Source organism: Ranitomeya imitator, chromosome 7 (genome assembly GCF_032444005.1).
Source record: "Ranitomeya imitator isolate aRanImi1 chromosome 7, aRanImi1.pri, whole genome shotgun sequence".
NCBI lineage: Eukaryota > Metazoa > Chordata > Amphibia > Anura > Dendrobatidae > Ranitomeya > Ranitomeya imitator.
This window is the reverse complement of record NC_091288.1, coordinates 225,966,810-225,994,385: the sequence shown is the minus strand read 5'-3', so window position 1 is coordinate 225,994,385 and position 27,576 is coordinate 225,966,810. Positions and strand designations below refer to the sequence as shown.

Here is a 27,576-nt window from a genome sequence, read left to right as displayed (position 1 = left end):
GTGAGGGAGGTATACACACACGGTGAGGGAGGTATACACACACGGTGAGGGAGGTATACACACACGGTGAGGGAGGTATACACACACGGTGAGGGAAGTACACACACGGTCACGCACACACTTGTAATTTCCCGCTTTTCCCCGGCCTCACTGAAGACGCGGAGCCACGCCCAAGTTTCCCAGCGTGCTCTAAGGTGCGTGACGTAGAATCCCCGCCCTTCGTAAAAAGCCCTGTGTCTCCGCCCACGTCGCCATTTTGCGCAGTGAGCGCCGGCTCAGTCCAGCTGACAGGAAAGTCGTTTCCCGTCTGAGTGTGACGACCCCCGGAGTGTTCCCCGGCCCCGGAGCCGCCCGCTGCCCGCCCCCTGAACGCGGGCGCACCCTCACCAACCACCGAGACGGATGGCGACGGATTGTGACCGCTGAGCGGAACCGGGAGCGCATCAGAAAGCGCGCAGGTGAGGAACAGACAAGATGGCGGCCGAGGAGAGAGTGCACGGAGAGGCTGTGTGTGGGGGAGGACACGGTGTGAGGCTAGTTATGTGTAATGTCCGGTGTGAGAACGTGTGTATATAGTATACAGAGGATAATGGGAGTATACAGCTGTGTATACAGAGGATAATGGGAGTATACAGCTGTGTATATAGAATACAGAGGATAATGGGAGTATACAGCTGTGTATACAGAGGATAATGGGAGTATACAGCTGTGTATATAGTATACAGAGGATAATGGGAGTATACAGCTGTGTATACAGAGGATAATGGGAGTATACAGCTGTGTATATAGAGGATAATGGGAGTATACAGCTGTGTATATAGTATACAGAGGATAATGGGAGTATACAGCTGTGTATACAGAGGATAATGGGAGTATACAGCTGTGTATACAGAGGATAATGGGAGTATACAGCTGTGTATATAGAATACAGAGGATAATGGGAGTATACAGCTGTGTATACAGAGGATAATGGGAGTATACAGCTGTGTATATAGTATACAGAGGATAATGGGAGTATACAGCTGTGCATATAGTATACAGAGGATAATGGGAGTATACAGCTGTGTATATAGAGGATAATGGGAGTATACAGCTGTGTATATAGTATACAGAGGATAATGGGAGTATACAGATGTGTATATAGTATACAGAGGATAATGGGAGTATACAGCTGTGTATATAGAGGATAATGGGTGTATACAGATGTGTAATGTATAGATGGAGGATGTGTACATAGTATACAGAGGATAATGGGAGTATACAGATGTGTAATGTATAGATGGAGGATGTGTATATAGTATACAGAGGATAATGGGAGTATACAGATGTGTAATGTATAGATGGAGGATGTGTATACAGTATACAGAGGATAATGGGTGTATACAGATGTGTAATGTATAGATGGAGGATGTGTATATAGTATACAGAGGATAATGGGAGTATACAGATGTGTAATGTATAGATGGAGGATGTGTATACAGTATACAGAGGATAATGGGAGTATACAGATGTGTAATGTATAGATGGAGGATGTGTATATAGTATACAGAGGATAATGGGAGTATACAGCTGTGTATATAGAGGATAATGGGAGTATACAGCTGTGTATATAGTATACGGAGGATAATGGGAGTATACAGCTGTGTATATAGTATACAGAGGATAATGGGAGTATACAGATGTGTATATAGTATACAGAGGATAATGGGAGTATACAGATGTGTATATAGTATACAGAGGATAATGGGAGTATACAGATGTGCATATAGTATACAGAGGATAATGGGAGTATACAGATGTGTATATAGTATACAGAGGATAATGGGAGTATACAGCTGTGTATATAGAGGATAATGGGTGTATACAGCTGTGTAATGTATAGATGGAGGATGTGTATATAGTATACAGAGGATAATGGGTGTATACAGCTGTGTATATAGAGGATAATGGGTGTATACAGCTGTGTATATAGTATACAGAGGATAATGGGAGTATACAGCTGTGTATATAGAGGATAATGGGTGTATACAGCTGTGTAATGTATAGATGGAGGATGTGTATATAGTATACAGAGGATAATGGGTGTATACAGCTGTGTATATAGTATACGGAGGATAATGGGAGTATACAGCTGTGTATATAGTATACAGAGGATAATGGGAGTATACAGCTGTGTATATAGTATACAGAGGATAATGGGAGTATACAGCTGTGTAATGTATAGATGGAGGATGTGTATATAGTATACAGAGGATAATGGGAGTATACAGCTGTGTATATAGTATACAGAGGATAATGGGAGTATACAGCTGTGTATATAGAGGATAATGGGAGTATACAGCTGTGTAATGTATAGATGGAGGATGTGTATATAGTATACGGAGGATAATGGGTGTATACAGCTGTGTATATAGTATACAGAGGATAATGGGAGTATACAGCTGTGTATATAGTATACAGAGGATAATGGGAGTATACAGCTGTGTATATAGTATACAGAGGATAATGGGAGTATACAGCTGTGTATATAGTATACAGAGGATAATGGGAGTATACAGCTGTGTATATAGTATACAGAGGATAATGGGAGTATACAGCTGTGTATATAGTATACAGAGGATAATGGGAGTATACAGCTGTGTATATAGTATACAGAGGATAATGGGAGTATACAGCTGTGTATATAGTATACAGAGGATAATGGGAGTATACAGCTGTGTATATAGTATACAGAGGATAATGGGAGTATACAGCTGTGTATATAGTATACAGAGGATAATGGGAGTATACAGATGTGTATATAGTATACAGAGGATAATGGGAGTATACAGATGTGTATATAGTATACAGAGGATAATGGGAGTATACAGATGTGTATATAGTATACAGAGGATAATGGGAGTATACAGCTGTGTATATAGTATACAGAGGATAATGGGAGTATACAGCTGTGTATATAGTATACAGAGGATAATGGGAGTATACAGCTGTGTATATAGTATACAGAGGATAATGGGAGTATACAGCTGTGTATATAGTATACAGAGGATAATGGGAGTATACAGCTGTGTATATAGTATACAGAGGATAATGGGAGTATACAGATGTGTATATAGTATACAGAGGATAATGGGAGTATACAGATGTGTATATAGTATACAGAGGATAATGGGAGTATACAGATGTGTATATAGTATACAGAGGATAATGGGAGTATACAGATGTGTATATAGTATACAGAGGATAATGGGAGTATACAGAGGATAATGGGAGTATACAGATGTGTATATAGTATACAGAGGATAATGGGAGTATACAGATGTGTATATAGTATACAGAGGATAATGGGAGTATACAGATGTGTATATAGTATACAGAGGATAATGGGAGTATACAGCTGTGTATATAGTATACAGAGGATAATGGGAGTATACAGCTGTGTATATAGTATACAGAGGATAATGGGAGTATACAGATGTGTATATAGTATACAGAGGATAATGGGAGTATACAGCTGTGTATATAGTATACAGAGGATAATGGGAGTATACAGCTGTGTAATGTATAGACGGAGGATAATGGGAGTATACAGCTGTGTATATAGTATACAGAGGATAATGGGAGTATACAGATGTGTATATAGTATACAGAGGATAATGGGAGTATACAGCTGTGTATATAGTATACAGAGGATAATGGGAGTATACAGCTGTGTATATAGTATACAGAGGATAATGGGAGTATACAGCTGTGTATATAGTATACAGAGGATAATGGGAGTATACAGATGTGTATATAGTATACAGAGGATAATGGGAGTATACAGCTGTGTATATAGTATACAGAGGATAATGGGAGTATACAGCTGTGTATATAGTATACAGAGGATAATGGGAGTATACAGCTGTGTATATAGTATACAGAGGATAATGGGAGTATACAGCTGTGTATATAGTATACAGAGGATAATGGGAGTATACAGATGTGTATATAGTATACAGAGGATAATGGGAGTATACAGCTGTGTATATAGTATACAGAGGATAATGGGAGTATACAGCTGTGTATATAGTATACAGAGGATAATGGGAGTATACAGCTGTGTATATAGTATACAGAGGATAATGGGAGTATACAGATGTGTATATAGTATACAGAGGATAATGGGAGTATACAGATGTGTATATAGTATACAGAGGATAATGGGAGTATACAGATGTGCATATAGTATACAGAGGATAATGGGAGTATACAGATGTGTATATAGTATACAGAGGATAATGGGAGTATACAGATGTGTATATAGTATACAGAGGATAATGGGAGTATACAGCTGTGTATATAGTATACAGAGGATAATGGGAGTATACAGCTGTGTATATAGTATACAGAGGATAATGGGAGTATACAGCTGTGTATATAGTATACAGAGGATAATGGGAGTATACAGCTGTGTATATAGTATACAGAGGATAATGGGAGTATACAGCTGTGTATATAGTATACAGAGGATAATGGGAGTATACAGATGTGTATATAGTATACAGAGGATAATGGGAGTATACAGCTGTGTATATAGTATACAGAGGATAATGGGAGTATACAGATGTGTATATAGTATACAGAGGATAATGGGAGTATACAGATGTGTATATAGTATACAGAGGATAATGGGAGTATACAGATGTGTAATGTATAGTTGGAGGATGTGTATATAGTATACAGAGGATAATGGGTGTATACAGATGTGTAGTGTATAGACGGAGGATGTGTATATAGTATACAGAGGATAATGCGTGTATACAGATGTGTAATGTATAGATGGAGGATGTATATATAGTATGCAGAGGATAATGGGAGTATACAGATGTGTAATGTATAGATGGAGGATGTGTATATAGTATGCAGAGGATAATGGGAGTATACAGATGTGTATATAGTATACAGAGGATAATGGGAGTATACAGCTGTGTATATAGTATACAGAGGATAATGGGAGTATACAGATGTGTATATAGTATACAGAGGATAATGGGAGTATACAGATGTGTATATAGTATACAGAGGATAATGGGAGTATACAGCTGTGTATATAGTATACAGAGGATAATGGGAGTATACAGCTGTGTATATAGTATACAGAGGATAATGGGAGTATACAGCTGTGTATATAGTATACAGAGGATAATGGGAGTATACAGCTGTGTATATAGTATACAGAGGATAATGGGAGTATACAGATGTGTATATAGTATACAGAGGATAATGGGAGTATACAGCTGTGTATATAGTATACAGAGGATAATGGGAGTATACAGCTGTGTATATAGTATACAGAGGATAATGGGAGTATACAGCTGTGTATATAGTATACAGAGGATAATGGGAGTATACAGATGTGTATATAGTATACAGAGGATAATGGGAGTATACAGATGTGTATATAGTATACAGAGGATAATGGGAGTATACAGATGTGCATATAGTATACAGAGGATAATGGGAGTATACAGATGTGTATATAGTATACAGAGGATAATGGGAGTATACAGATGTGTATATAGTATACAGAGGATAATGGGAGTATACAGATGTGTATATAGTATACAGAGGATAATGGGAGTATACAGCTGTGTATATAGTATACAGAGGATAATGGGAGTATACAGCTGTGTATATAGTATACAGAGGATAATGGGAGTATACAGCTGTGTATATAGTATACAGAGGATAATGGGAGTATACAGCTGTGTATATAGTATACAGAGGATAATGGGAGTATACAGCTGTGTATATAGTATACAGAGGATAATGGGAGTATACAGCTGTGTATATAGTATACAGAGGATAATGGGAGTATACAGCTGTGTATATAGTATACAGAGGATAATGGGAGTATACAGATGTGTATATAGTATACAGAGGATAATGGGAGTATACAGATGTGTAATGTATAGTTGGAGGATGTGTATATAGTATACAGAGGATAATGGGTGTATACAGATGTGTAGTGTATAGACGGAGGATGTGTATATAGTATACAGAGGATAATGCGTGTATACAGATGTGTAATGTATAGATGGAGGATGTATATATAGTATGCAGAGGATAATGGGAGTATACAGATGTGTAATGTATAGATGGAGGATGTGTATATAGTATGCAGAGGATAATGGGTGTATACAGATGTGTAGTGTATAGATGGAGGATGTATATATAGTATGCAGAGGATAATGGGTGTATACAGATGTGTATATAGTATACAGAGGATAATGGGAGTATACAGATGTGTAATGTATAGATGGGGGATGTGTATATAGTATACAGAGGATAATGGGAGTATACAGATGTGTAATGTATAGATGGAGGATGTGTATATAGTATACAGAGGATAATGGGCGTATACAGATGTGTAATGTATAGACGGAGGATGTGTATATAGTATACAGAGGATAATGGGAGTACAGATGTGTAGTGTATAGATGGAGGATGTGTATATAGTATACAGAGGATAATGGGAGTATACAGATGTGTAATGTATAGATGGAGGATGTATATATAGTATACAGAGGATAATGGGTGTATACAGATGTGTAATGTATAGACGGAGGATGTGTATATAGTATACAGAGGATAATGGGTGTATACAGATGTGTATATAGTATACAGAGGATAATGGGAGTATACAGATGTGTAATGTATAGATGGGGGATGTGTATATAGTATACAGAGGATAATGGGAGTATACAGATGTGTAATGTATAGACGGAGGATGTGTATATAGTATATAGAGGATAATGGGTGTATACAGATGTGTAATGTATAGATGGAGGATGTGTATATAGTATACAGAGGATAATGGGCGTATACAGATGTGTAATGTATAGATGGAGGATGTATATATAGTATACAGAGGATAATGGGTGTATACAGATGTGTAGTGTATAGATGGAGGATGTGTATATAGTATGCAGAGGATAATGGGTGTATACAGATGTGTAATGTATAGATGGAGGATGTGTATATAGTATACAGAGGATAATGGGAGTATACAGATGTGTAATGTATAGATGGAGGATGTGTATATAGTATACAGAGGATAATGGGTGTATACAGATGTGTAATGTATAGACGGAGGATGTGTATATAGTATGCAGAGGATAATGGGAGTATTCAGATGTGTAATGTATAGATGGAGGATGTGTATATAGTATACAGAGGATAATGGGTGTATACAGATGTGTAATGTATAGATGGAGGATGTGTATATAGTATACAGAGGATAATGGGTGTATACAGATGTGTAATGTATAGATGGAGGATGTATATATAGTATACAGAGGATAATGGGAGTATACAGCTGTGTAATGTATAGATGGAGGATGTGTATATAGTATACAGAGGATAATGGGAGTATACAGCTGTGTAATGTATAGATGGGGGATGTGTATATAGTATGCAGAGGATAATGGGTGTATACAGATGTGTAATGTATAGATGGAGGATGTGTATATAGTATACAGAGGATAATGGGTGTATACAGATGTGTAATGTATAGATGGAGGATGTGTATATAGTATACAGAGGATAATGGGTGTATACAGATGTGTAATGTATAGATGGAGGATGTGTACATAGTATACAGAGGATAATGGGTGTATACAGATGTGTAATGTATAGATGGAGGATGTATATATAGTATACAGAGGATAATGGGTGTATACAGATGTGTAGTGTATAGACGGAGGATGTGTATATAGTATATAGAGGATAATGGGAGTATACAGATGTGTAATGTATAGATGGAGGATGTGTATACAGTATACAGAGGATAATGGGAGTATACAGATGTGTAATGTATAGATGGAGGATGTATATATAGTATGCAGAGGATAATGGGTGTATACAGATGTGTAATGTATAGATGGGGATGTGTATATAGTATACAGAGGATAATGGGAGTATACAGATGTGTAATGTATAGACGGAGGATGTGTATATAGTATACAGAGGATAATGGGAGTATACAGATGTGTAGTGTATAGATGGAGGATGTGTGTATATAGTATACAGAGGATAATGGGAGTATACAGATGTAACATAGTAACATACATAGTAACATAGTTAGTAAGGCCGAAAAAAGCCATTTGTCCATCCAGTTCAGCCTATATTCCATCATAATAAATCCCCAGATCTACGTCCTTCTACAGAACCTAATAATTGTATGATACAATATTGTTCTGCTCCAGGAAGACATCCAGGCCTCTCTTGAACCCCTCGACTGAGTTCGCCATCACCACCTCCTCAGGCAAGCAATTCCAGATTCTCACTGCCCTAACAGTAAAGAATCCTCTTCTATGTTGGTGGAAAAACCTTCTCTCCTCCAGACGCAAAGAATGCCCCCTTGTGCCCGTCACCTTCCTTGGTATAAACAGATCCTCAGCGAGATATTTGTATTGTCCCCTTATATACTTATACATGGTTATTAGATCGCCCCTCAGTCGTCTTTTTTCTAGACTAAATAATCCTAATTTCGCTAATCTATCTGGGTATTGTAGTTCTCCCATCCCCTTTATTAATTTTGTTGCCCTCCTTTGTACTCTCTCTAGTTCCATTATATCCTTCCTGAGCACCGGTGCCCAAAACTGGACACAGTACTCCATGTGCGGTCTAACTAGGGATTTGTACAGAGGCAGTATAATGCTCTCATCATGTGTATCCAGACCTCTTTTAATGCACCCCATGATCCTGTTTGCCTTGGCAGCTGCTGCCTGGCACTGGCTGCTCCAGGTAAGTTTATCATTAACTAGGATCCCCAAGTCCTTCTCCCTGTCAGATTTACCCAGTGGTTTCCCGTTCAGTGTGTAATGGTGATATTGATTCCTTCTTCCCATGTGTATAACCTTACATTTATCATTGTTAAACCTCATCTGCCACCTTTCAGCCCAAGTTTCCAACTTATCCAGATCCATCTGTAGCAGAATACTATCTTCTCTTGTATTAACTGCTTTACATAGTTTTGTATCATCTGCAAATATTGATATTTTACTGTGTAAACCTTCTACCAGATCATTAATGAATATGTTGAAGAGAACAGGTCCCAATACTGACCCCTGCGGTACCCCACTGGTCACAGCGACCCAGTTAGAGACTATACCATTTATAACCACCCTCTGCTTTCTATCACTAAGCCAGTTACTAACCCATTTACACACATTTTCCCCCAGACCAAGCATTCTCATTTTGTGTACCAACCTCTTGTGCGGCACGGTATCAAACGCTTTGGAAAAGATGTGTAATGTATAGATGGAGGATGTGTATATAGTATACAGAGGATAATGGGTGTATACAGATGTGTAATGTATAGATGGAGGATGTGTATATAGTATACAGAGGATAATGGGAGTATACAGATGTGTAATGTATAGATGGAGAATGTGTATATAGTATACAGAGGATAATGGGAGTATACAGATGTGTAATGTATAGATGGAGGATGTGTATATAGTATACAGAGGATAATGGGAGTATACAGATGTGTATATAGTATACAGAGGATAATGGGAGTATACAGATGTGTAATGTATAGATGGAGGATGTGTATATAGTATACAGAGGATAATGGGAGTATACAGATGTGTAATGTATAGATGGAGAATGTGTATATAGTATACAGAGGATAATGGGAGTATACAGATGTGTATATAGTATACAGAGGATAATGGGAGTATACAGATGTGTAATGTATAGACGGAGGATGGGAGAAGAAGAGAGAGCGGTGGAGATAGCAGCGCGGTATGTGAGCGAATGCCATAGACTGCGAGAAAGAGAACTATGATGCCATGGACTATAGCCCCCACAATGGATCTGCCCCACCCACCTCCCCTATGCCATGGACTATAGCCCCCACAATGGACCTGCCCCATCCACCTCCCCTATGCCATGGACTATAGCCCCCACCCTGCATCTGCCCCATCCACCTCCCCTATGCCATGGACTATAGCCCCCAACCTGGATCTTCCCCATCCACCTCCCCCTATGCCATGGACTATAGCCCCCAACCTGGATCTGCCCCATCCACCTCCCCTATGCCATGGACTATAGCCCCCAACCTGGATCTTCCCCATCCACCTCCCCCTATGCCATGGACTATAGCCCCCAACCTGGATCTGCCCCATCCACCTCCCCTATGCCATGGACTATAGCCCCCACCCTGGATCTGCCCCATCCACCTCCCCTATGCCATGGACTATAGCCCCCACCCTAGATCTGCCCCATCCACCTCCCCTACAGCTCCTACCCAACATCCCCACAGTCCCTATCCCTATTGCCTCTATACACTTGCTTTGGCAAAACTGATGTGTATTTGGTCCTGCCAATAAAGCTTCTTTGAATCTTGAATCTTGAATCGTGTATATAGTATACAGAGGATGGGAGTATACAGATGTGTAATGTTTAGACGGAGGATATGTATATAGTATACAGAGGATAATGGGTGTATACAGATGTGTATATAGTATAAAGAGGATAATGGGAGCATACAGATGTGTAATGTATAGATGGAGGATGTGTATATAGTATACAGAGGATAATGGGTGTATACAGATGTGTAATGTATAGATGGAGGATGTGTATATAGTATACAGAGGATAATGGGTGTATACAGATGTGTAATGTATAGACGGAGGATATGTATGTAGTATACAGAGGATAATGGGTGTATACAGATGTGTAATGTATAGACGGAGGATGTGTATATAGTATACAGAGGATAATGGGTGTATACAGATGTGTAATGTATAGATGGAGGATGTGTATATAGTATACAGAGGATAATGGGTGTATACAGATGTGTATACAGTATAAAGAGGAAAATGGGAGCATACAGATGTGTAATGTATAGATGGAGGATGTGTATATAGTATACAGAGGATAATGGGAGTATACAGATGTGTATATAGTATACAGAGGATAATGGGAGTATACAGATGTGTAATGTATAGATGGAGGATGTGTATATAGTATACAGAGGATAATGGGAGTATACAGATGTGTATATAGTATACAGAGGATAATGGGAGTATACAGATGTGTAATGTATAGATGGAGGATGTGTATATAGTATACAGAGGATAATGGGAGTATACAGATGTGTAATGTATAGATGGGGGATGTGTATATAGTATACAGAGGATAATGGGAGTATACAGCTGTGTAATGTATAGATGGGGGATGTGTATATAGTATGCAGAGGATAATGGGTGTATACAGATGTGTAATGTATAGATGGAGGATGTGTATATAGTATACAGAGGATAATGGGAGTATACAGCTGTGTAATGTATAGATGGGGGATGTGTATATAGTATGCAGAGGATAATGGGTGTATACAGATGTGTAATGTATAGATGGAGGATGTGTATATAGTATACAGAGGATAATGGGAGTATACAGCTGTGTAATGTATAGATGGGGGATGTGTATATAGTATGCAGAGGATAATGGGTGTATACAGATGTGTAGTGTATAGATGGAGGATGTGTATATAGTATACAGAGGATAATGGGTGTATACAGATGTGTAATGTATAGATGAAGGATGTATATATAGTATACAGAGGATAATGGGTGTATACAGATGTGTAGTGTATAGACGGAGGATGTGTATATAGTATACAGAGGATAATGGGAGTATACAGCTGTGTAATGTATAGATGGAGGATGTATATATAGTATGCAGAGGATAATGGGTGTATACAGATGTGTAATGTATAGATGGGGATGTGTATATAGTATACAGAGGATAATGGGAGTATACAGATGTGTAATGTATAGACGGAGGATGTGTATATAGTATACAGAGGATAATGGGAGTGTACAGATGTAACATAGTAACATACATAGTAACATAGTTAGTAAGGCCGAAAAAAGACATTTGTCCATCCAGTTCAGCCTATATTCCATCATAATAAATACCCAGATCTACGTCCTTCTACAGAACCTAATAATTGTATGATACAATATTGTTCTGCTCCAGGAAGACATCCAGGCCTCTCTTGAACCCCTCGACTGAGTTCGCCATCACCACCTCCTCAGGCAAGCAATTCCAGATTCTCACTGCCCTAACAGTAAAGAATCCTCTTCTATGTTGGTGGAAAAACCTTCTCTCCTCCAGACGCAAAGAATGCCCCCTTGTGCCCGTCACCTTCCTTGGTATAAACAGATCCTCAGCGAGATATTTGTATTGTCCCCTTATATACTTATACATGGTTATTAGATCGCCCCTCAGTCGTCTTTTTTCTAGACTAAATAATCCTAATTTCGCTAATCTATCTGGGTATTGTAGTTCTCCCATCCCCTTTATTAATTTTGTTGCCCTCCTTTGTACTCTCTCTAGTTCCATTATATCCTTCCTGAGCACCGGTGCCCAAAACTGGACACAGTACTCCATGTGCGGTCTAACTAGGGATTTGTACAGAGGCAGTATAATGCTCTCATCATGTGTATCCAGACCTCTTTTAATGCACCCCATGATCCTGTTTGCCTTGGCAGCTGCTGCCTGGCACTGGCTGCTCCAGGTAAGTTTATCATTAACTAGGATCCCCAAGTCCTTCTCCCTGTCAGATTTACCCAGTGGTTTCCCATTCAGTGTGTAAGGGTGATATTGATTCCTTCTTCCCATGTGTATAACCTTACATTTATCATTGTTAAACCTCATCTGCCACCTTTCAGCCCAAGTTTCCAACTTATCCAGATCCATCTGTAGCAGAATACTATCTTCTCTTGTATTAACTGCTTTACATAGTTTTGTATCATCTGCAAATATCGATATTTTACTGTGTAAACCTTCTACCAGATCATTAATGAATATGTTGAAGAGAACAGGTCCCAATACTGACCCCTGCGGTACCCCACTGGTCACAGCGACCCAGTTAGAGACTATACCATTTATAACCACCCTCTGCTTTCTATCACTAAGCCAGTTACTAACCCATTTACACACATTTTCCCCCAGACCAAGCATTCTCATTTTGTGTACCAACCTCTTGTGCGGCACGGTATCAAACGCTTTGGAAAAGATGTGTAATGTATAGATGGAGGATGTGTATATAGTATACAGAGGATAATGGGTGTATACAGATGTGTAATGTATAGATGGAGGATGTGTATATAGTATACAGAGGATAATGGGAGTATACAGATGTGTAATGTATAGATGGAGAATGTGTATATAGTATACAGAGGATAATGGGAGTATACAGATGTGTAATGTATAGATGGAGGATGTGTATATAGTATACAGAGGATAATGGGAGTATACAGATGTGTAATGTATAGATGGAGAATGTGTATATAGTATACAGAGGATAATGGGAGTATACAGATGTGTATATAGTATACAGAGGATAATGGGAGTATACAGATGTGTAATGTATAGATGGAGGATGTGTATATAGTATACAGAGGATAATGGGAGTATACAGATGTGTATATAGTATACAGAGGATAATGGGAGTATACAGATGTGTAATGTATAGATGGAGGATGTGTATATAGTATACAGAGGATAATGGGAGTATACAGATGTGTAATGTATAGATGGAGAATGTGTATATAGTATACAGAGGATAATGGGAGTATACAGATGTGTATATAGTATACAGAGGATAATGGGAGTATACAGATGTGTAATGTATAGACGGAGGATGGGAGAAGAAGAGAGAGCGGTGGAGATAGCAGCGCGGTATGTGAGCGAATGCCATAGACTGCGAGAAAGAGAACTATGATGCCATGGACTATAGCCCCCAACCTGGATCTGCCCCACCCACCTCCCCTATGCCATGGACTATAGCCCCCACAATGGATCTGCCCCACCCACCTCCCCTATGCCATGGACTATAGCCCCCACCCTGCATCTGCCCCATCCACCTCCCCTATGCCATGGACTATAGCCCCCAACCTGGATCTTCCCCATCCACCTCCCCTATGCCATGGACTATAGCCCCCACCCTGCATCTGCCCCATCCACCTCCCCCTATGCCATGGACTATAGCCCCCAACCTGGATCTGCCCCATCCACCTCCCCTATGCCATGGACTATAGCCCCCAACCTGGATCTTCCCCATCCACCTCCCCCTATGCCATGGACTATAGCCCCCAACCTGGATCTGCCCCATCCACCTCCCCTATGCCATGGACTATAGCCCACACCCTGGATCTGCCCCATCCACCTCCCCTATGCCATGGACTATAGCCCCCAACCTGGATCTGCCCCATCCACCTCCCCTATGCCATGGACTATAGCCCCCACAATGGACCTGCCCCATCCACCTCCCCTATGCCATGGACTATAGCCCCCAACCTGGATCTGCCCCATCCACCTCCCCTATGCCATGGACTATAGCCCCCACAATGGACCTGCCCCATCCACCTCCCCTATGCCATGGATTATAGCCCCCACCCTAGATCTGCCCCATCCACCTCCCCTACAGCTCCTACCCAACATCCCCACAGTCCCTATCCCTATTGCCTCTATACACTTGCTTTGGCAAAACTGATGTGTATTTGGTCCTGCCAATAAAGCTTCTTTGAATCTTGAATCTTGAATCTTGAATCGTGTATATAGTATACAGAGGATGGGAGTATACAGATGTGTAATGTATAGACGGAGGATATGTATATAGTATACAGAGGATAATGGGTGTATACAGATGTGTATATAGTATAAAGAGGATAATGGGTGTATACAGATGTGTAGTGTATAGATGGAGGATGTGTATATAGTATACAGAGGATAATGGGTGTATACAGATGTGTAATGTATAGATGGAGGATGTGTATATAGTATACAGAGGATAATGGGTGTATACAGATGTGTAATGTATAGACGGAGGATATGTATGTAGTATACAGAGGATAATGGGTGTATACAGATGTGTAATGTATAGACGGAGGATGTGTATATAGTATACAGAGGATAATGGGTGTATACAGATGTGTAATGTATAGACGGAGGATGTGTATATAGTATACAGAGGATAATGGGTGTATACAGATGTGTAATGTATAGATGGAGGATGTGTATACAGTATACAGAGGATAATGGGAGTATACAGATGTGTAATGTATAGACGGAGGATGTGTATATAGTATACAGAGGATAATGGGTGTATACAGATGTGTAATGTATAGATGGAGGATGTGTATATAGTATACAGAGGATAATGGGTGTATACAGATGTGTATACAGTATAAAGAGGATAATGGGAGCATACAGATGTGTAATGTATAGATGGAGGATGTGTATATAGTATACAGAGGATAATGGGAGTATACAGATGTGTATATAGTATACAGAGGATAATGGGAGTATACAGATGTGTAATGTATAGATGGAGGATGTGTATATAGTATACAGAGGATAATGGGAGTATACAGATGTGTATATAGTATACAGAGGATAATGGGAGTATACAGATGTGTAATGTATAGATGGAGGATGTGTATATAGTATACAGAGGATGGGAGTATACAGATGTGTAATGTATAGATGGAGGATGTGTATATAGTATACAGAGGATAATGGGAGTATACAGATGTGTAATGTATAGACGGAGGATGTGTATATAGTATACAGAGGATAATGGGTGTATACAGATGTGTAGTGTATAGATGATGTGTATATAGTATACAGAGGATGGGAGTATACAGATGTGTAATGTATCGATGGGGGATGTGTATATAGTATACAGAGGATAATGGGTGTATACAGATGTGTAATGTATAGATGGAGGATGTGTATATAGTATACAGATGTGAATGTAGTATACAGAGGATAATGGGAGTATACAGATGTGTAATGTATAGATGGAGGATATGTATATAGTATACAGAGGATAATGGGAGTATACAGATGTGTAATGTATAGATGGAGGATGTGTATATAGTATACAGAGGATAATGGGAGTATACAGCTGTGTATATAGTATACAGAGGATAATGGGAGTATACAGATGTGTATATAGTATACAGAGGATAATGGGATTATACAGATGTGTAATGTATAGATGGAGGATGTGTATATAGTATACAGAGGATAATGGGTGTATACAGATGTGTAATGTATAGACGGAGGATGTGTATATAGTATACAGAGGATAATGGGTGTATACAGATGTGTAATGTATAGATGGAGGATGTGTATATAGTATACAGAGGATAATGGGTGTATACAGATGTGTAATGTATAGATGGAGGATGTGTATATAGTATACAGAGGATAATGGGAGTATACAGATGTGTATATAGTATACAGAGGATAATGGGAGTATACAGATGTGTAATGTATAGATGGAGGATGTGTATATATGGTATACAGAGGATAATGGGAGTATACAGATGTGTAATGTATAGATGGAGGATGTGTATATAGTATACAGAGGATAATGGGTGTATACAGATGTGTAGTGTATAGATGGAGGATGTGTATATAGTATACAGAGGATAATGGGAGTATACAGCTGTGTAATGTATAGATGGAGGATGTGTATATAGTATACAGAGGATAATGGGAGTATACAGATGTGTAATGTATAGACTGAGGATGTGTATATAGTATACAGAGGATAATGGGTGTATACAGATGTGTAATGTATAGATGGAGGATGTGTATATAGTATACAGAGGATAATGGGTGTATACAGATGTGATGTGTATATAGTATACAGAGGATAATGGGAGTATACAGATGTGTAATGTATAGACGGAGGATGTGTATATAGTATACAGAGGATAATGGGAGTATACAGATGTGTAATGTATAGACGGAGGATATGTATATATAGTATACAGAGGATAATGGGTGTATACAGATGTATAGTGTATAGACGGAGGATGTGTATATAGTATACAGAGGATAATGGGTGTATACAGATGTGTAGTGTATAGATGGAGGATGTGTATATAGTATACAGAGGATATTGGGTGTATACAGATGTGTAGTGTATAGATGGAGGATGTGTATATAGTATACAGAGGATAATGGGTGTATACAGATGTGTAGTGTATAGACGGAGGATGTGTATATAGTATATAGAGGATAATGGGTGTATACAGATGTGTAGTGTATAGACGGAGGATGTGTATATAGTATACAGAGGATAATGGGTGTATACAGATGTGTAGTGTCAAGATGGAGGATGTGTATATAGTATACAGAGGATAATGGGTGTATACAGATGTGTAATGTATAGACGGAGGATGTGTATATAGTATACAGAGGATAATGGGTGTATACAGATGTGTAATGTATAGATGGAGGATGTGTATATAGTATACAGAGGATAATGGGAGTATACAGATGTGTAATGTATAGATGGAGGATGTGTATATAGTATACAGAGGATAATGGGTGTATATAGATGTGTAATGTATAGATGGAGGATGTATATATAGTATGCAGAGGATAATGGGTGTATACAGATGTGTAGTGTATAGACGGAGGATGTGTATATAGTATACAGAGGATAATGGGTGTATACAGATGTGTAATGTATAGATGGAGGATGTATATATAGTATACAGAGGATAATGGGAGTATACAGATGTGTAATGTATAGACGGAGGATGTGTATATAGTATACAGAGGATAATGGGAGTATACAGATGTGTAATGTATAGATGGAGGATGTGTATATAGTATACAGAGGATAATGGGAGTATACAGATGTGTAGTGTATAGATGGAGGATGTGTATATAGTATACAGAGGATAATGGGTGTATACAGATGTGTAATGTATAGATGGAGGATGTGTATACAGTATACAGAGGATAATGGGTGTATACAGATGTGTAGTGTATAGACGGAGGATGTGTATATAGTATACAGAGGATAACGGGTGTATACAGATGTGTAGTGTATAGATGGAGGATGTGTATATAGTATACAGAGGATAATGGGAGTATACAGATGTGTAATGTATAGATGGAGGATGTGTATATAGTATACAGAGGATAATGGGAGTATACAGATGTGTAGTGTATAGATGGAGGATGTGTATATAGTATACAGAGGATAATGGGTGTATACAGATGTGTAGTGTATAGACGGAGGATGTGTATATAGTATACAGAGGATAATGGGTGTATACAGATGTGTAGTGTATAGACGGAGGATGTGTATATAGTATATAGAGGATAATGGGTGTATACAGATGTGTAGTGTATAGATGGAGGATGTGTATATAGTATACAGAGGATAATGGGTGTATACAGATTTGTAATGTATAGATGGAGGATGTACATATAGTATACAGAGGATAATGGGTGTATATAGATGTGTAATGTATAGATGGGGGATGTGTATATAGTATACAGAGGATAATGGGAGTATACAGATGTGTAATGTATAGATGGAGGATGTGTATATAGTATACGGAGGATAATGGGTGTATACAGATGTGTAGTGTATAGATGGAGGATGTGTATATAGTATACGGAGGATAATGGGAGTATACAGATGTGTAATGTATAGATGGAGGATGTGTATATAGTATACAGAGGATAATGGGTGTATACAGATGTGTAGTGTATAGATGGAGGATGTGTATATAGTATACGGAGGATAATGGGAGTATACAGATGTGTAATGTATAGATGGAGGATGTGTATATAGTATACAGAGGATAATGGGTGTATACAGATGTGTAATGTATAGATGGAGGATGTGTATATAGTATACGGAGGATAATGGGTGTATACAGATGTGTAGTGTATAGATGGAGGATGTGTATATAGTATACGGAGGATAATGGGTGTATACAGATGTGTAATGTATAGACGGAGGATGTGTATACAGTATACAGAGGATAATGGGAGTATACAGATGTGTAGTGTATAGATGGAGGATGTGTATATAGTATACAGAGGATAATGGGTGTATACAGATGTGTAATGTATAGATGGAGGATGTGTATATCGTATACAGAGGATAATGGGTGTATACAGATGTGTAATGTATAGATGGAGGATGTGTATACAGTATACAGAGGATAATGGGAGTATACAGATGTGTAGTGTATAGATGGAGGATGTGTATATAGTATACAGAGGATAATGGGAGTATACAGATGTGTAATGTATAGATGGAGGATGTGTATATAGTATACAGAGGATAATGGGAGTATACAGATGTGTAGTGTATAGATGGAGGATGTGTATATAGTATACAGAGGATAATGGGAGTATACAGATGTGTAATGTATAGATGGAGGATGTGTATATAGTATACAGATGTGTAATGTATAGATGGAGGATGTATATATAGTATACAGAGGATAATGGGTGTATACAGATGTGTAGTGTATAGACGGAGGATGTGTATATAGTATACAGAGGATAATGGGTGTATACAGATGTGTAATGTATAGACGGAGGATGTGTATATAGTATACAGAGGATAATGGGAGTATACAGATGTGTAATGTATAGACGGAGGATGTATATATAGTATACAGAGGATAATGGGTGTATACAGATGTGTAGTGTATAGATGGAGGATGTATATATAGTATACAGAGGATAATGGGTGTATACAGATGTGTAGTGTATAGACGGAGGATGTGTATATAGTATACAGAGGATAATGGGAGTATACAGATGTGTAATGTATAGATGGAGGATGTGTATATAGTATACAGATGTGTAATGTATAGATGGAGGATGTATATATAGTATACAGAGGATAATGGGTGTATACAGATGTGTAGTGTATAGACGGAGGATGTGTATATAGTATACAGAGGATAATGGGTGTATACAGATGTGTAATGTATAGACGGAGGATGTGTATACAGTATACAGTGTATACAGTGTATACTGTATAAAAGCCGGTGGCCTAGATGGAATCCTACCAGAAATGCTGAAGTACAGCCCACCAGAAATACAGGCTGCAATGGTTAAACTCTTCAATATTGTACTGAGTGCCGGCTACTTCCCTCGTACCTGGAACCAAGGCCTCATCACACCCATCCACAAGAGTGGGGACAGGTATGACCCAGCTAACTACAGAGGCATATGCGTCAGCAGCAACCTGGGAAAACTGTTCAACAGTATCCTGAACAAGAGGATCCTCACCTTCCTCACCGAGCACAACGTCCTCAACAAGAGCCAAGCAGGGTTCATGCCGAACCATCGCACCACTGACCACATCTATACTCTGCACAGCCTCATTCAGAGACACGTCTACAATACAAAGAATGGGAAGATATACGCCTGCTTTGTGGACTTTAAAAAGGCCTTTGATTCAGTGTGGCACCCGGGCTTATTCCTGAAACTGCTGGAGAGTGGAATAGGAGGAAAGACCTACGATGTCATCAAAAGCTCCTACACCGAGAACAGCTGCAGCGTGAGTGTGAGCGGCAAAAGAACGGCTTTTTTCCAGCAGAGCCGCGGAGTAAGACAAGGCTGCAGCCTAAGCCCAACGCTCTTCAACATCTACATCAACGAGCTGGCTACCGCCCTGGAATCCTCCTCAGCACCAGGTCTCACCCTCCACGACGCCCAGGTGAAATTCCTGCTGTATGCAGATGACCTGCTGCTGCTGTCACCAACCGAGAAAGGCCTCCAGGACAACCTGAAAATCCTAGAGAAATTCAGCTCCACCTGGGCCCTACCGGTCAACCTAAAGAAAACCAACACCATGGTGTTCCAGAGGAGAAAGAGAAGATCAGACCAACACCCATCATTTATCCTCAACAACTGCGACCTCACAGGAACGGACAAATATACCTACCTGGGCCTAGAGATTCACCGGTCAGGGAACTTCAAACAAGCCATAGAGACCCTGAAAGACAAGGCCTGCAAAACCTTCTATGCCATCCGAAGGACACTCTACCATCTGAAGCCACCAGTGAGGGTCTGGCTAAAAATCTTCGACTCCATCATCGCCCCAATCCTCCTGTATGGCAGCGAAGTCTGGGGTCCTCACACCTACCCAGACTGGTCAAAGTGGGATTCCAGTCCAACAGAAATATTCCACCTGGAATTCTGCAAGCACCTTCTCCAGGTCCATCGGAGCACCTCCAACAGTGCTTGTCGGGCCGAGCTGGGCAGATTCCCTCTACACCTAACAGTTCTAAAGAGGGCGCTGTCATTCCGGGCTCACCTGCATAGGAGCAATCCAAGCTCCCACCACCATAAAGCCCTGATACATGAAGGTGAAACAGAAAAACAAGAACCCCCGGAACAGCCCAGCCAAACCCAACCGGAGCAGAACACCAATCACAACAACCTGACAAAAGCCGGAATTAGGAAGATGGCAGATGAAGGCCAGGAGAGGTATGTCAGTGACTGGAAGAATGATATCATCAGCTCACAGAAACTGACCATGTACCGGAGCCTACAGAGAGACTACAGACTGGCCCCATATCTGGAGAAACTCCCGGACCCCAGAGACCGCCAGATCCTGAGCCGATATAGACTCAGTGCCCACAGTCTGGCCATCGAATGTGGCCGACACAGGCAGAGCTACAAGCCCAGGGAGGAAAGACTGTGCCAACACTGAGATCAGGAGGCCATAGAGGACGAAACCCACTTCCTGCTACACTGCTCCAAATACTCAGCAGTGAGGGACACTCACTTCAGGAGACTCTCACATCTCTTCCCAGACTTCATCACCATGAAGGAGGAAGAGAAAATATATATCCTGCTGGGAGAAGAGAGAGAGCGGTGGAGATAGCAGCGCGGTATGTGAGCGAATGTCATAGACTGCGAGAAAGAACTATGATGCCATGGACTATAGCCCCCAACCTGGACCTGCCCCATCCACCTCCCCTATGCCATGGACTATAGCCCCCACAATGGACCTGCCCCATCCACCTCCACTATGCCATGGACTATAGCCCCCACCCTGGATCTGCCCCATCCACCTCCCCTATGCCATGGACTATAGCCCCCACAATGGACCTGCCCCATCCACCTCCCCTATGCCATGGACTATAGCCCCCACCCTGGATCTGCCCCATCCATCTCCCCTATGCCATGGACTATAGCCCCCACCCTGGATCTGCCCCATCCATCTCCCCTATGCCATGGACTATAGCCCCCACAATGGATCTGCCCCATCCACCTCCCCTATGCCATGGACTATAGCCCCCACCCTGGATCTGCCCCATCCACCTCCCCTATGCCATGGACTATAGCCCCCACAATGGATCTGCCCCATCCACCTCCCCTATGCCATGAGACTATAGCCCCCACCCTGGACCTGCCCCATCCACCTCCCCTATGCCATGGACTATAGCCCCCACCCTGGATCTGCCCCATCCACCTCCCCCCACAGCTCCTACCCAACATCCCCTCAGTCCCTATCCCTATTGCCTCTATACACTTGCTTTGGCAAAACTGATGTGTATTTGGTCCTGCCAATAAAGCTTCTTTGAATCTTGAATCTTGATACAGAGGATAATGGGTGTATACAGATGTGTAGTGTATAGATGGAGGATGTGTATATAGTATACAGAGGATAATGGGAGTAAACAGATGTGTAGTGTATAGACGGAGGATGTGTATATAGTATATAGAGGATAATGGGAGTATACAGATGTGTAATGTATAGATGGAGGATGTGTATATAGTATACAGAGGATAATGGGAGTAAACAGATGTGTAGTGTATAGACGGAGGATGTGTATATAGTATATAGAGGATAATGGGTGTATACAGATGTGTAATGTATAGATGGGGATGTGTATATAGTATACAGAGGATAATGGGTGTATACAGATGTGTAGTGTATAGATGGAGGATGTGTATATAGTATACAGAGGATAATGGGAGTAAACAGATGTGTAGTGTATAGACGGAGGATGTGTATATAGTATATAGAGGATAATGGGTGTATACAGATGTGTAATGTATAGATGGGGATGTGTATATAGTATACAGAGGATAATGGGAGTATACAGATGTGTAGTGTATAGACGGAGGATGTGTATATAGTATATAGAGGATAATGGGTGTATACAGATGTGTAATGTATAGATGGAGGATGTGTATATAGTATGCAGAGGATAATGGGTGTATACAGATGTGTAGTGTATAGACGGAGGATGTGTATATAGTATATAGAGGATAATGGGAGTATACAGATGTGTAATGTATAGATGGAGGATATGTATATAGTATACAGAGGATAATGGGAGTAAACAGATGTGTAGTGTATAGACGGAGGATGTGTATATAGTATATAGAGGATAATGGGTGTATACAGATGTGTAATGTATAGATGGGGATGTGTATATAGTATACAGAGGATAATGGGTGTATACAGATGTGTAATGTATAGATGGGGATGTGTATATAGTATACAGAGGATAATGGGTGTATACAGATGTGTAGTGTATAGACGGAGGATGTGTATATAGTATACAGAGGATAATGGGAGTATACAGATGTGTAGTGTATAGACGGAGGATGTGTATATAGTATACAGAGGATAATGGGAGTATACAGATGTGTAGTGTATAGACGGAGGATGTGTATATAGTATACAGAGGATAATGGGAGTATACAGATGTGTAGTGTATAGACGGAGGATGTGTATATAGTATACAGAGGATAATGGGAGTATACAGATGTGTAATGTATAGATGGAGGATGTGTATATAGTTTACAGAGGATAATGGGAGTATACAGATGTGTATTGTATAGATGGAGGATGTGTATATAGTATACAGAGGATAATGGGTGTATACAGATGTGTAATGTATAGATGGAGGATGTGTATATAGTATACAGAGGATAATGGGTGTATACAGATGTGTATATAGTATACAGAGGATAATGGGAGTATACAGATGTGTAATGTATAGATGGAGGATGTGTATATAGTATACAGAGGATAATGGGTGTATACAGATGTGTATATAGTATACAGAGGATAATGGGAGTATACAGATGTGTAATGTATAGATGGAGGATGTGTATACAGTATACAGAGGATAATGGGTGTATACAGATGTGTAATGTATAGATGGAGGATGTGTATATAGTATACAGAGGATAATGGGAGTATACAGATGTGTAATGTATAGATGGAGGATGTGTATATAGTATACAGAGGATAATGGGTGTATACAGATGTGTATATAGTATGCAGAGGATAATGGGTGTATACAGATGTGTAATGTATAGATGGAGGATGTGTATACAGTATACAGAGGATAATGGGTGTATACAGATGTGTAATGTATAGATGGAGGATGTGTATATAGTATACAGAGGATAATGGGAGTATACAGATGTGTAATGTATAGACGGAGGATGTGTATATAGTATACAGAGGATAATGGGTGTATACAGATGTGTAATGTATAGACGGAGGATGTGTATATAGTATACAGAGGATAATGGGTGTATACAGATGTGTAGTGTATAGATGGAGGATGTGTATATAGTATACAGAGGATAATGGGTGTATACAGATGTGTAGTGTATAGATGGAGGATGTGTATATAGTATACGGAGGATAATGGGAGTATACAGATGTGTAGTGTATAGATGGAGGATGTGTATATAGTATACGGAGGATAATGGGAGTATACAGATGTGTAATGTATAGATGGAGGATGTGTATATAGTATACAGAGGATAATGGGAGTATACAGATGTGTAATGTATAGATGGAGGATGTGTATATAGTATACGGAGGATAATGGGTGTATACAGATGTGTAATGTATAGATGGGGATATATATATATATATATATATATATATATATAGTATACAGAGGATAATGGGTGTATACAGATGTGTAATGTATAGATGGAGGATGTGTATATAGTATACAGAGGATAATGGGTGTATACAGATGTGTAATGTATAGATGGAGGATGTGTATATAGTATGCAGAGGATAATGGGTGTATACAGATGTGTAATGTATAGATGGAGGATGTGTATATAGTATACAGAGGATAATGGGTGTACACAGATGTGTAATGTATAGATGGAGGATGTGTATATAGTATACAGAGGATAATGGGAGTATACAGATGTGTAATGTATAGATGGAGGATGTGTATATAGTATGCAGAGGATAATGGGTGTATACAGATGTGTAATGTATAGATGGAGGATGTGTATATAGTATACAGAGGATAATGGGTGTACACAGATGTGTAATGTATAGACGGAGGATGTGTATATAGTATACAGAGGATAATGGGTTAGGGTGATGGGTGTGATGTGTCTAAGTGATGGGTGTCTCAGTATGGAAACTGCTGGTGGTACTGGCCTCTTGCGCGGTACCACCAGCGAAACACCGTCACACCCACACACACTGTATGCGCCGTACACATACACAAACAGACACTGTATATGGCGTGCGCAACACACAGAGTATACGCCGTACGCGTCTTGTGCGGTACCACCAGTGGAACACCATCGTGAACATGCTGCTGCCGGGATCAGCCGAATGATTTTTGACCGCCACCATCTGTCTGCACAAAGATGGCGACGGTCTGATTTACTGCGCCTGCGCTTATTTTGCGCAGTGAAACGTTCGGCTGATCCCAGCAGCAGATGCGCGTCGTATCTACAGGCAGAGGACGCCGGTCACATTAAAGGGGTTTTCCCACGAACGAAAGTTCATTTTAAAAATTGTCTTTTTTCTGACCTTGTACGGAGCATAGCACAGCTCCTTGGCAGGGGAGGAAGCAAAAGACAAAACTGACATTACAGCAGGGGATCATAATAGATTCATTTTGTGAGGTAAAATATTTCACTGACTGTTTTTAAAGGGACTCTGTCACCCCCTCCAGCCATTAGAAACTAAAAGAGCCACCTTGTGCAGCAGTAATGCTGCATTCTGACAAGGTGTCTCTTTTAGTTATTGGTGCAGTCAAAGCAGAAATAAAGTGTTTTATAATTTCGCAAAAATACCTGTCTTTAGTCGTGGAGGCAGGTCTTAACCCCCCTGCTGCACACGCCACTCTGCCGTCACTCAAAGCTTCTTCGGCGCCGGGTGCCGCCCCTCCGCTCTGTTTTCCAATCAAATCCGGCGCCTGCGCTGTTTAGTTCTGCCAGGGGCAGGCGCAATGAGCGCTGCCCGTCTGACCTCAGATGCAGTCTTGCAGACTGCGCCTGTGCGGCCACCCAGCTTGTGAATCCCAGCCCCGCGGTGTTATGCTTTATTGATACTACGAGGCTAGGATTCACAGGCAGGGCGTCTGCACAGGCGCAGTCTGCAAGACTGCATCTGAGGTCAGATGGGCAGCGCTCCCTGCTCCTGCCCCTGGCAGAACTAAACAGCGCAGGCGCCGTATTTGATTGGAAAACAGCACGGAGGGGGGCGGCGCCGAAGAAGCTTTGAGTGACGGTGAGTGAGCACATGGGGGAGAGAGGATAGGAGGGTGAGCACATGGGGGAGAGAGGATAGGAGGACGAGCACATGGGGAGAGGATAGGTGGGGGAGCACATGGGGGAGAGAGGATAGGTTGATGAGCACATGGGGAGAGGATAGGAGGGTGAGCACATGGGGAGAGAGGATAGGAGGGTGAGCACATGGGGAGAGAGGATAGGAGGGTGAGCACATGGGGGAGAGAGGATAGGTGGATGAGCACATGGGGAGAGAGGATAGGTGGGTGAGCACATGGGGAGAGAGGATAGGAGGGTGAGCACATGGGGAGAGAGGATAGGAGGGTGAGCACATTGGGGAGAGAGGATAGGTGGGTGAGCACATGGGGGATAGAGGATAGGTGGGTGAGCACATGGGGGAGAGAGGATAGGAGGGTGAGCACATGGGGGAGAGAGGATAGGAGGGTGAGCACATGGGGGATAGAGGATAGGAGGGTGAGCACATGGGGGATAGAGGATAGGTGGGTGAGCACATGGGGGATAGAGGATAGGTGGGTGAGCACATGGGGGATAGAGGATAGGTGGGTGAGCACATGGGGGGAGAGAGGATAGGTGGGTGAGCACATGGGGGGAGAGAGGATAGGTGGGTGAGCACATGGGGAGAGAGGATAGGTGGGTGAGCACATGGGGAGAGAGGATAGGTGGGTGAGCACATGGGGAGAGAGGATAGGTGGGTGAGCACATGGGGAGAGAGGATAGGTGGGTGAGCACATGGGGAGAGAGGATAGGTGGGGGAGCACATGGGGGAGAGAGGATAGGTGGATGAGCACATGGGGGAGAGAGGATAGGTGGGGGAGCACATGGGGGAGAGAGGATAGGAGGGTGAGCACATGGGGGAGAGAGGATAGGTGGATGAGCACATGGGGGAGAGAGGATAGGTGTGTGAGCACATGGGGGAGAGAGGATAGGAGGGTGAGCACATGGGGAGAGAGGATAGGTGGGTGAGCACATGGGGAGAGAGGATAGGTGGGGGAGCACATGGGGGAGAGAGGATAGGTGGGGGAGCACATGGGGAGAGAGGATAGGTGGGGGAGCACATGGGGGAGAGAGGATCGGTGGGGGAGCACATGGGGAGAGAGGATAGGTGGGGGAGCACATGGGGAGAGAGGATAGGAGGGTGAGCACATGGGGGAGAGAGGATAGGTGGGGGAGCACAAGGGG

At 41.1% G+C, this 27,576-nt stretch overlaps 1 protein-coding gene across 2 annotated transcripts in view; it reads left to right on the top strand.

Annotated features, from left to right (window-relative positions):
• Positions 1-247: 247 nt before the first annotated feature.
• The window catches only part of SRCAP (Snf2 related CREBBP activator protein), a 60,921-nt gene continuing 33,592 nt past the window's right edge, over positions 248-27,576 (top strand). Inside the window, exon 1 of one of the 2 annotated variants that reach the window (XM_069735243.1) lies at positions 248-458. The gene's annotated coding sequence lies outside the window, so the exon portion shown is untranslated. The remainder of the gene's footprint in view (positions 459-27,576) is intronic. The other variant, XM_069735245.1, reaches the window with a different exon arrangement.